Source organism: Oryctolagus cuniculus, chromosome Y (assembly GCF_051225735.1).
Source record: "Oryctolagus cuniculus isolate XC-2025 breed Fujian yellow rabbit chromosome Y, ASM5122573v1, whole genome shotgun sequence".
Taxonomy (NCBI): domain Eukaryota; kingdom Metazoa; phylum Chordata; class Mammalia; order Lagomorpha; family Leporidae; genus Oryctolagus; species Oryctolagus cuniculus.
In genome coordinates, this window is record NC_142889.1 from 7,771,606 (window position 1) to 7,784,301 (window position 12,696).

Below are 12,696 nucleotides of genomic sequence, written 5' to 3' on the forward strand. Positions count from 1 at the left end.
TTTTGTTGCAAATGACCGGATTTTTTTCTCTTTTTACTGCTGTGTAGTATTCCATAGTGTATGTATCCCCTAATTTCTTTAACCATTCTTCAGTTTACAGGCAGTTAGATTGATTCCAGGTGTTGCAATTGTGACTTGAGTTGAGATAAACATGGAGGTACAGATAGCTCTTTCATATGCTGATTTCATTTCCCTTGCATAATTTCCCAGGAGTGAGATGGCTGTGTCATATGATAGGTTGATAGGTCTATATTCTGATTTCTGAATTATCTCTGTACTGTCTTCTATAGTGTCTTTTTTACAAGTTTACATTCCCACCAACAGTGGGACTAGGGTACCTTTTCCTCCACTCCTTGCCAGTATTTGTTGTTTGTTGATTTCTGTATGAAAGTCATTCTGATGGGGGTCAGGTAAAATCTCAATGTGGTTTTGATTTGTATTTCCCTGATTGTTACTGATTCTGAACATTTTTTCATGTGGGCATCCTTGTCTGTTTCTGGATCTCAGTGGAAATGCTTCCAACTTTTCTGTATTCACTAAGATACTGGACCTGGGTTTGTCATATATTGTGTTGCCATTGATTTCTCAACAATGTTGCAGTAGATTGGTTTCTGAGAGGAGGAGCGTGGTGGGGGCAAGAGTCCTAGAGTCACCACCTAGACCCCGGGAGTCCAGTGAAAGCAAGCTTGAAGTGAGCAGCCCGCAGACTTGTTTATTACAGTTGGAACAACATCTTATATAGCCAAGACCAGCCAATCTGATCAAGGGGTGATCTTTGCCCCAACCAATCACAGCCTCTTGCTAGGCAGGCTCCGTTACCAGGTGGGTTTCAAAGCCATTCCTGAGTAACTGACACTTGCTTGCCAGTGGCCACCTTGGCATGGCCTTCTCATTATACCACAATATTGCCTTGATTGTGTTAAGGAATGTTTCTTTTCTATCCAATTTGCTTATGATTTTCCTCATGTAAAGGTGTTGTATTTCATCAAATGCTTTCTCTGCACCTATTCAGATAATCATATGGTTTTTGTTTTTCAGTTGTTAATGTGGTGTATCACACTGATTGATTTGTGAATGCTGAGCCATGCCTGTACACCAGGGATCATTCCCACTTTGACCTGGTGAAAAATCTTTCTGATATGTTGTTGGATTCAATTGGCAAGTATTTTGATGAGGATTTTTGCATTTATGTTCATCAGAGAAATTGGTCTGTTGGCCGGCGCCACGGCTCAATAGGCTAATCCTCCGTCTGTGGCGCCGGCACACCAGGTTCTAGTCCTAGTCGGGGTGCCAGATTCTGTCCCGGTTGCCCCTCTTCCAGGCCAGCTCTCTGCTGTGGCCAGGGAGTGCAGTGGAGGATGGCCCAAGTTCTTGGGCCCTGCACCTGCATGGGAGACCAGGATAAGTACCTGGCTCCTGGCTTCGGATCAACGCGGCGGCCATTGGAGGGTGAACCAACAGCAAAGGAAGACCTTTCTCTCTCTGTCTCTCTCTCTCACTGTCCACTCTGCCTGTCAAAAAAAAAAAAAAAAAAAGAAAAAAAAAAAGAAAAAGAAATTGTTCTGTAGTTCTTGTTCTCTGTTGCCTCTTTCCGGGTTTAGGAATTAAGGGATGCTGGCTTCATAGAAAGAATTTGGGAGGATTCCTTTCCTTTCAGTTGTTTTGAATTGTTTGAGAGAAATTGGAGTTAGTTCTTTAATTCTGGTAGAATTCAGAAGTGAAGCCGTGCAGTCCTAGGATTTTCTTTGTTGGGAGGGTTTTTATTACTCATTCAATTTCTGTTCTGATAATGGATCTGTTTTGGTTTTCTATGTACTCATGGCTCAATTTATGTAAGCTGTATGTGTCCAGGAATGTATACATTACTTCTAGATTTCCTGTTTTGTTGGCATACATCCCTTTGTAGTAATTTCTGATGGTTCTTTTTATTTCTGTGGTGTCTGCCGTTACAGTTGCTTATTAATCTCTGATTTTTATTGATTTTGGTCTCCTCTCTCTTTTTGTAGTTAGTTGTGCCAATAGTGTATCAATTGTGTTTTTTCAAAAAACCAGCATTTTATTTCACTTTTATTTTGTTTTATTAATTTTGGTTTCAATTTTGTTTATTTCTTCCCTAACTATAATTATTTTGTTTATTTTCATTGTTGTTGATAATCTTGGTCCTTGAGATGCATTTATTGGAACCTTTCCAGTTTCTTCATAAAGGCACCAATTGCTATTAACTTCCTCCTTTTTTTTGAAGATTTATTTTATTTATTTGAAAGACAGAGTTACAGAGAGTGGTAGAGACAGAGAGAGAGGTCTTCCATGCACTGGTTCACTCCCTGAGGGCTGCAATGACCCGAACTGCGCCAATCTGAAGTCAGGAGCCAGGAGCTTCTTCCAGGTCTCCCACGTGGGTGCAGGGCCCAAGGAGTTGGGCGATCTTCTATTGCTTTCCCAGGCCACAGCAGAGTGCTGGATTGGAAGAGGAGCAGCTGGGATTTGAATCAGCGCCTATACAGGATGCTGGCACTAAAGGTCAGGGCTTTAACCCGCTGTACCACAGCGTGGCACTTATGAACTTCCTTCTTAACACTGCTTTTGCTGTATCGGATAGGTTTTGGTATGATGTTTGTCATATTCTTTTGTTTCCAGAAATTTTTTGATTTCTCTTTTGATTTGATCTGTGATCCATTGTTCATTCAGGAGCATGTTGTTCATTCTCCATGTGTTTATGTATGTTCTAGAGATTATGTTGTTGTTGATTTCTGGCTTTTTCAGAGAGGATGCATTGGATGATTTTGATTTTTTTTTTAATTTGCTGAGAAATTTCTACCAAGTCTGGCTGTACTCGTCTTTGGTTTTCTGTGCTGTCTGGTTGTGTGCCAACACTTACCACGCCAGTTCAAAATGGTTCCCCTCCTCCTTTGGGGCTACTAAAGAAGTTTTCTCTTCTAATCTCTTATAATCTTTGTCGAGTGTATACCTCCTATGCTTCTTACAATGTTTCTTACAATGTTGTTTAGTTTGCTGCTCCTTAATCTGCCATTTTCCTTGCTGTCCATCATTCTATAATCATTCTTTTGAATTCATTATTCTTCATCATTCTCCTTTACTTTCACTTCTGTTGCCAGGGAGTGTTTTTGTATTGCTTTAGGGCATTATTCTTTCTCACATTTTCTCATTTATTAAAAATGAGAATTACACAGAGAAGGAGTGACACTGAGAGAGATCTTCTGTTTGCTAATTAACTCCCCACAATCGTTAGAGTGAATTCAGATGCCTGTAGCTTCATCTTTGTCTCCTACTTGGGCCATCTTCTGCAGTTTCCCCAGGCCAATAGCTGGGTTTTTGAATAGAAGTGGAGTAACTGGGACATGAACCAGTGCCCAAATGGGATAAAAGCATCCTCAGGTGGTGGCTTTACCTGCTATGCCGCAATGCCAACTCTTGCATTTTACTCCTTCTTGAGTCCCTTTGTTAAGATCTGTTGGATCAATTTTCTGCTGATTTCATAAGGTAGAATTTATAGTAAATGAGTTTTTCTTTGAAGATGTGTCTTGGAATGTTAGTTTTGTTGCCAACATTGACTAGTTTCAGGTGATCACCATGGTGTGGGTTCCCTGTGATTTCTTCGTGATTATTGGCTTTCATTGCAGTGATATCAGAGAGCCTTTCTGTCTCTATGGGCCACACAGAAGGAAGAGGTATTCTAGTTGGCCCAGGCAGGTATGGTGTGCACAATGGGGGTTGAGGAGTATGTGTCTTGTTAGTAGTGACTGTGCATGTGTGAATCTGTGCTGATAGTGGTGGCTAGGAAAAGTGTATGAGAAATGCGCAGCCTTTGGACACAGAGGTGAGTCAGAGTCAGTGGCTGGCTTTGCCCTCTTTGATCCTGATACACAAGAGCACTTGGGCTCTTATGCTGGATTGGAGGTACAATACAACTTCTTTCTCTTATGCAAAGCAATGGATGCATACCCCATGCTGTAAGCCTGGTGACAGCAGTTTCAACTGTCCATCTCATTGATTTGTTTGGGATGTTGATTGTCCTCTAAAGGCTTGGTACTTTTGAGCAGAGGTGGTTGATTCAGTGAGAGGTCTTAGGTCATGGGAGGCATAGCCTAAGAAGTTAATTCCTTTATGAAAAATATTTATCTATTTATTAAAAAAGGCACTATGTGTCTTTCTCTCTCTGTCTCTTACCACAGACAGCAGCACCCATATCCACACACAGAGAAGAGGGAGAAAGGAATCTCTCATCTCTCCTGTTTTCTGGTTCTGTTGTTCATACTCCAAATAGCTGAAACTGTTGAGTCTAGGCCAGGCTGAAGATAGGAACCAGGAACTCCTGAGTCTCCCTTGGAGGGCGGGCAGGGCAGGAAGTTTAAGTACTTGACACCATCTGCTACTTCCCTGACTCATTAACCTGGAGTTGGATCAAGAGCACAGTAGTAGAGACTTGAACAGGCATTCCGGAGATACTGGCATCAAAAGCAATGACTTAATCCTGTGCACCACAACACATGCTGCAGAAATGCAGTACTTGTTTTTTTGATACTTCCTGTGGAGAAGAGGTGAGTACTGGGTATCACTAGTGAACGTTTTGCTAGTCTGATTTCTTTTTAATGAATTGATTGCAGAAGAGTTTAATTTCCATGTATTTGGGGTTTTTATATTTTCTTTCTGAATGATTTCTGAGTTTCTTCTGTGTGTATAGAATATTTTGTATGGTTACAGTGTTTTAGAATATATTGTAACCTGTTTTCTTTCTTAATTTATAATGGATCTTAGTGAATGTTCTGTGTGCACTTGAGAATGTATTTTGTGGTTGATTGAAGTGTTCTGTATATTCATGTTAGGTATATTTAGTTTATAATGTTCAAGTCTGGTTTGTTACTCATACTTTTCATGCTTTTTATTAAAAGTGGTATCATTCTGTTTTCAAGAATTACTGTGGGCTGATGTTGTGAGCATAGTGGGTTAAGCCTCTGGCTGCAATGCAGGTAGCCCATTTGGCCTCTGGTTTTAGTCCTCGCTGGTCCACTTCCCTGCTGATATGCCTAGGAAGTCAGCAGATGATGGCCCAAGTACTTGGGTCTCTTGCACCCATGTGGGAGACCTAGATGATATTCCAGTCTTTTGGACCAGGCCCAGGCCCAGACTATTGTAGCCATTTGGGAGGAATGAATAGCAAGTTGGAGGATTGCTTGCTGACCATTGATTTCTCTCTGTAACTCTCCATTTCAAACAAATAAATCTTAAAAAAATGAAAAAGAATGATTGAGGAATATCTCATTACTCTTCACTTCAGTCAACGTTGGTGTCATACAATTTTTGAGAAACCACCTATTTTAGGATTTTATTAGTGTGAAATATCTTTTTCCTATCCTTGTGCTTTTAACCTCTTTGTCTATGATTTCAAAATGAGTCTTTTTTAGAAAGCACACCAGTGGATCATATTTTTTATCTGTATTGTTTTGTGTATATCTGTTTGTTTTAAAAAATGTCTCTGCATTCCTTTTGTAGGGAGCTCATCCCTGTAGCTGAATACTTGGTAACCACTAATTTGTGTTTTACATTGATCTGTGTTTTGTTCTTCCAGTTTTGTCTTGTCTTTTTCTTTTTTTAAAAATATGTTTTTATTTATTAGAAAAGCAGTTATAGGTAGGTAGGTAGGTAGGTAGGTAGGTAGATAGATCAATCGATCGATCTTCTATCTGCTGGTTCACTCTTCCAATGGCAGTAACACCTGGAGGTGGGCCAGGCTTCCATGTGAGTACAGGGCCTAAGGACATGGGCCATCTTTTCCTACTTCCCTTGGTGCTTTAGCAAAGAACTAGATCATAAATGGAACAGCTATGTCTTGAATACCCATATGGGATACCAGCTCCTGTTGTGTGTTTTGATGGTTAATTTAATTTATTTGTATATTTGTGTAACTAATCATACATTGTAATACTACTCTGATATTTTTGTATGCTATTTTTAATGTCATGTTTTTTCTTCATTCTTGCAATAGAAACATCTTTATGTTTAAATTTTTCTAGTGTCTTTGATTGCTATTTTTCTTCTGTACATATTTTTGTTGTCGTCTTAGTGTACATTGTGCAGGCAATTAATAAGCTACATTTATAGTTATTTATTTTGAATGAGTAGTATAGTTTTAAGAAAGTATAGAACTTTGCTGATTTACATCTCTTTCTCCCATTCTTTGCTTTTACTTACATACATTAAATTCTTATATTTTGTGTGGTCATTAGCAAATTTATAATTACAGTTTTATGTTCTTGTCTTAAATTTATCAAGAAAAGAGGAGGTTGAAGTCATAAATATGATTATACCAGGTTTTCTTTTATAAAGTTCTTATATATTTAGTTACCTTCACATTATTCTGTAATATATAATTTCAGTGTAATCATTTTTGCATTTTTTCTTGATTGATTTTTGCATTCTTTTTGATTGAACTTTTCTCATTTCCTATATATTTGTGAGTTCTTGACCTTTATATGGAAAATAGTTTGACATCTTAATTATTTTCATTTGACATTTTTATTCCTGCCATTTAAATATGTCTTACTATTGCTGTTGATCTAATGAAAATGCTTCTTGTGATCAGTTGTTGCCTTTTAGGAATTTGATAATAATGTCAAGTGTGGGTTTTTTAATTTTCAGAAGTCATTATATTTTCAAATAATCTGCCCTCTTTTTTTCTCTTTCTTTTGGAAATTACATAATAAGCATACTAATAACATACAATTATGTTCCACATATCTTTTTTTCCATAACATTAATATTTACTGCTTTATATGAATACAGTATTGAAAGCCCAAGCGAAGTTTACACACAGAAATTATACAATTATATACTGCTTCACAAAGACAATGAACACATTATATTCTACAAAATCTAATTTACAGAAATTTAAAAATTCTAATATCAAAAAAGTACAGCTGAGGAAACAGGTATAAATTTAGCAGCCAGTAATTTTGACAGGGAAGTTGCAGCTCATATGACTTTAAATATGTGAATTTTAAAATATTGAGTTTAGAGTAATCATTGTGCTTTGTAGTTGATTTGAAAAATATAACACTGGCTGTCGAAGAAGCATGTTCAAAAATATTTAATTCACTTCAAAATGTCATACAAATTATGGTGGTAAAATGCACCCCTAATGCCTCAATTAGCTCAGGTACATTACTAAAGCAATATATTAATTCTTCCAGTACAGTGGTGTTTCATACCATTGATATTTGCATACTCTAGAATAATTTAGAAAAAGCAAGCAAAAAGTCAAGGAACCTGCCTAGTTCTTCTGAGATGGTCTCATGTCAGCTTCAGAAGCATTCATTCTACAACATAGTAAGCTACTGTTGGAACACAATTTCCAAGATAAGTACATCTTCTCATAAGTAACCATGTGTTTTTCTCAGGCACCTTAGAAGTATACAAAAAACTTCAAATCTCTTGGAATGTGTTTATCCTGGTATTTCAACAGACAAGATTTCCAGGATTTCACAAGGGCCAGATTTTATCTGAATTACTCAGAAGAGAAAGAAAATGTCTTCTGAAAGAGGTGAACTCAATCATTACCAATAGAAAAAGTATCCACTGTATTCATCTCTTACAGAAACAGAAAAATAATAACATTTCCCCCCTTAGAATAATATATTTATATGTATTTATATATATATATGTATATATGACGTAAAGTTCCATTGTACACAAACAATAAAATATGGAAACCAGCATGAAACCCTACAGTTCACGTTAAAATACTGAAACTATGACCAAAACAGGAAAACTGTTAGAGCTGTCAAGAGACAAGACAAAAAGCTTTCTTGCATATGTATAAACTAAATGTGATAATCTCAAAAAAGTTTTCAAAATTATAATTACTACCTCCCAGTTTAAAAACTTTAATCCTAAATTAAAAAAAAATCTATATACAAACCACTGATTTGACCAGACCAAAAAAACAGTGAGCAGTAAGCAGGAACCAGAGGACCCAGAGGAGCTGATATTCACAGTTCTTATATGTACAACTCTTTCAGGATTTAAAGTACTTTACAACTTGTTTCTCTTGTAAAACTATATGTCCACTTTATTACATAAAAGTTTTATGCAGTGTAAAACCAGAACTGTATGTAAAATACTACATCTATGTGTTTCTAAACAGTCAGTCCTGCTCCATTGGCTCCTCTGGGACTTCTGAGGCTTCATCATCATTTTCCATGGTTGACTCTGACAGAATCTCTCCTGGTTCACTGGAGCTGGATCCTTCTAATTCTTCTGTTTCATGGCAGTTAAAACTATTACTTAACAGGGCCTGAATTTTCACGGCATTCAGAATGTAAATCTTTCTCTGCTTGAGACACATCGGAATCCTCCATTTGATTTTTTTCCTCAGAAGTCTCTTCATTCACAGTTAAGGCATCATCAGATTCTTTTTCTTGATTTTTTCTTTCTGGGATCATTTCTCTTGATGTCATAAAAGACTGTTCTTCCTCCTCTTCCTCCTCTTCTTCCTTGTCTTCCACACAATGCTGCCTGGCAGTGTGGCTTTCTTTGTCTTTACTCTGAGTTGAAGACAGGGCTTCTGTGTCTTCTGTCAGAACTGAAGATCTCTCACTGGAAGCTGTCTGCCCTGCCGCCTCTCTCACTTCCCCTTCTTTGTCAAACCTGTCTTTTTACTTCATGGCCCTCGGCTTCTACAGCGTCTTCATCTGGGTGTTTATTTATTTTATTTTTTATTTTATTTTATTTATTTTTTTTTTTGACAGGCAGAGTGGACAGTGAGAGAGAGACAGAGAGAAAGGTCTTCCTTTGCCGTTGGTTCACCCTCCAATGGCCGCCGCGGCCGGCGCACCGCGCTGATCCGATGGCAGGAGCCAGGAGCCAGGAGCTTTTCCTGGTCTCCCATGGGGTGCAGGGCCCAAGCACCTGGGCCATCCTCCACTGCACTCCCTGGCCACAGCAGAGAGCTGGCCTGGAAGAGGGGCAACCGGGACAGAATCCGGCGCCCCGACTGGGACTAGAACCCGGTGTGCCGGTGCTGCAAGGCGGAGGATTAGCCTAGTGAGCCGCAGCGCCGGCCTGGGTGTTTATATTTTATGGGGCTCACTGAGGAGACTTCTGATTCTGATGCCAGCGAGTCATTGTGGTTTTTCTCTTCATCTTGCTGGAAGTTTGATTCTTTGCTGTCTGGGTTCTTAGACAAACCATTTGTTGTCATTGGAACTGACAAAGAAACCTTTGGTCTAAGTGGCCTGCGTGTCCCAGGTCCATTTATATTAGACCTGTCAGTATAGCTTGGTGAATTTCCAGGAAACATAACACCATTCATTCTATTTAAACTATTAGAACTGGTTTTCTCTGAAGAAGGATAAACACAGCTAACAACCATCCCATTCTTTTCTACTCCTCTGAGAAATTTTTCTGTTCCTGTATAGTTTCCTCTTGGGTCTGTTAGCAATTCACATAGTCGCTGGATAGTAAAAGGAATACCATTAAATCCAGTGACAATTTTCAGTATTCTTTCCTTCATTTCATCAAAGGGAAGGAATATACTCGACATTAGGGTTGGGAGGACCTCTTGGTTCAGAAGCTGAAGTTCTGAAATCATCCATTACTTTCTCCAGTTTGAAAATAAAATAGCCTTTAAATTGGGACCACTGAATCATTGTTTCTCCAGTCTTGGCTACATGACAAAGAAACTTTCCAGGACACGGCAAACTTCCTTTTCATCCCTCTTCTCGAAATCCTCCCGAGCTGCTACCACTAGACCTCCAACATGGCGCCCGGCACGTCACCGTGTGCACGCTCCCTCCCTGCCGCCGTCCTTGTGCCCGCCGCGCGCCGGTTCCACTTACATCTTAAGTCTTTTTTCTTTGTTTACTATTCTTTTGCCTAGGTTTGGCCATATTTGTATTTTTTGCATGTTATAATCTGGTACTGAATTAAATTAGAAAACTTTTTTGGGGCTGTAGTTGTGGCATAATGGGTTAATCCCCAGCCTACAATGCTGGCATCCCATTGTGGTGGCTGTTTGAGTCCTGGCTGTTCCATTTCTGACTGAGCTTCCTGCTAACGGCTTGGGAAAGCAGCAGAAGATGATTCAAGTGCTTGGGCCTCTATACCCATATAAGAGCCCTAGAAGAAACACCTGGCTCCTGGCTTCTGTCAGGCCCAGCTGTGATTGTTACAGCCATCTGGGGAGTGAGCCAGCAGATGGAAAAAATCTCTTTCTCTTATATCATTCTCTCTATTTTTCCTCTCTGGATCTGTAACTATGCTTTTCAAATAAATAAAAGAATTCTTTAAAGAAATTGGAAAAAATTTTATTTCAACTGACATAATTTATCAATTGCAGAATTTCTGGGTGAATATTCATCATGATTTCTATATTTTATGGGTGTTTCCTATTCTGTGATTCATGTTTTTTCTTTTTTTGGATCTAAGGTAACCTCCAAAGAAGACATTTTTTCTTAATTTTTAAAATTCATGTAGAGGAAAAAAATTTCATAGATATTATTCAAAATTAGTTAAATACTTCATAAATTAATTAAAACTTGGATTTGCTAAAGAATTTATGTTTCTAAAAAAATTTTTTTTTTATTTGAGAGGTAGAGTTATAGATTGTGAGAGGGAGTCGGCAGAAAGATCTATCTGCTGGTTCACTTCTCAGTTGGCTGGAGGTGGGCTGATCTGAAGCCAAGAGCCAAGAGCTTTTTCTGGGTCTCCCATGCAGGTGCAAGGGCCTTAGTACTTGGGCCAGCTTACACTGCTTTTCCCAGGCCATTTGCAAAGACCTGGATCAGAAGAGGAGCAGCTGGAAATCTAACTGGTCCCCATATGGGATGCCGGCATGGCAAGTGGTGGTTTTATCCACTGTGCCTTAGACCAGCCCTCATTAGTTCCGTTTTTTAATCCTCATATATTTATAATGCCTGCATTGTTACGGAAAGCTTGGTCCCTGTCCCTAGTGCCAAATCAAAATAGTGAATTCAGGAGCTGGTGCTTTGCCATGGTAGGCTAAGGTTCCACTTGTGATGCTGGCATCCTATGAACCACATCCAGTGGTTCATGTCTCTGCTTTTCCTCTCCTGATCAAGCTCTCTGCCAAGGTCTGGGAAAACAGTAGAAGATTACCAAAGTGCTTGGGGCCCTGCAACTCATGTGCATTACCTGGCAGAAGCTCCTAGCTCCCGGCTTTTGATCAGCCCAGCTCCAGCTTTGGTGGCCATCTGGGGAGTGAACCAGTGGTTGGAAGACCTCACTCTGTCTCTAGCTCTGTCTGTAGCTCTGCCTCTCCAAGAAAAATAAAATGGCAAGGTTTTAGGGTGAAGGAAAGAGAATATTTAATTTGTTGACTAATGAGAGGGTGCCACTTGTCAAGGTTTCCGGGGCTACTACTCTATTGGGTGAGGGTGTCTTGGGGTTTAAAAAGGGACTGCTGAGGAGTCCCTTTTAAAGGGAGGGGGCTGCTGACATGGCATCATTGCTAAAGAGCTGGTAGACTCTGATGTCAGGCAACAATACCTGTCACTAGACTGAGGGTACTACATTTCTTCCCTGTGTGTCATGGTGGTCTCTGAGGTCCTTTAGGTGGTAAGATTTGATTTAGTGTGATTAGGTTCTCCAGCTTTGCCAAAGAATTTAAGTAACAAGGCATTTTGGGCCTTAGGACATGGTTAAGTAGGAAGTCAGCAGATCAGCCCTTAAGCATTAGCTTTTTGGCTTTATATTAAAGTACAAAAAAAATTTGTTCTTTCTGTTTTATATTCAGTTATGTAGCCAGTATCACTTAAGAGAATGAGATTCAGGCAAAAAGAGGTTATTGGAACTCAGTCGGAGAGTCTGAAGCAGTTTACTGTCCAGAACTTTTTTTTTTTTTTTTTTTTTTTCCAGAGCATGTTTCAGGAAACTTGCTACAACATTGTACTTAGAGGGTGGCTGGACCACCACAAACAATTCTGAGTCAGAATTGTAAACATAAGTATGCATAGACATACATTGCTTGAGCAGGCAGGGCCCTTTGGGTTCTCTTTTTCACATTTTGAACACTTACCTAACTCTTCCTTGTAAAAACCATAGTAAAGTATGTTTTGGGGAGCAAATTTCTTCATGGAATTATACATTCCTACTGTGTCTTCTTGTTTTAAGTTTCACTTATTTTTGAAAAAATGACAGACTTTCAAAGTCTGAGGGAATGAGATCTTTGATCTTCAGGTTCGCTTCCCATATGACCACAACAGCCAGGGTTGAATCCAATGAATATGTAACCAGGAACTCCATTGAGGTCCTCCTCATGTTTAGTACCAGTGCAGGTACTTAGAATGGCATCTGCTGCCTTTTCAGAAGCATTAACAAAAAGCTTGAATGAAAGCAAAGGAGCTTAGACTTGAACCTGTACTACAATAGGGGATGATAACATCCCTATCTGTACCATACACCAGTTGTCTCCTCCACTTGTTAGCAGCAAATAAAATTTTCTTCGAACAACTGCCAGCCCCTTGAGGTTGGTGATATTGCCACAGCCTAAGCAAAGAACTCCTTGTTCCTGCTAACTGCTGCTGCTCAGAGAAAGTTCAAACCTAAAGTAGAATTTAATCTTGGTCTTCTCCATTGGTGTCAGGGATGCAAATACTGCCACTTTCCAGGGTAAACATTAGCTGTAGTTGGATTTTAAGTTGGAAGTCATGACTTGAACCA

At 39.2% G+C, this 12,696-nt stretch overlaps 1 protein-coding gene and 1 pseudogene across 48 annotated transcripts in view; one reads left to right on the top strand and one right to left on the bottom strand.

Annotated features, from left to right (window-relative positions):
* Positions 1-12,696, top strand: part of LOC149119196 (histone demethylase UTY-like) — a 218,001-nt gene that overhangs the window by 26,186 nt on the left and 179,119 nt on the right. The gene's annotated exons all lie outside the window — the stretch shown is intronic.
* LOC149119197 (serine/threonine-protein phosphatase 4 regulatory subunit 2-like) lies at positions 8,147-9,717 on the bottom strand (annotated as a pseudogene).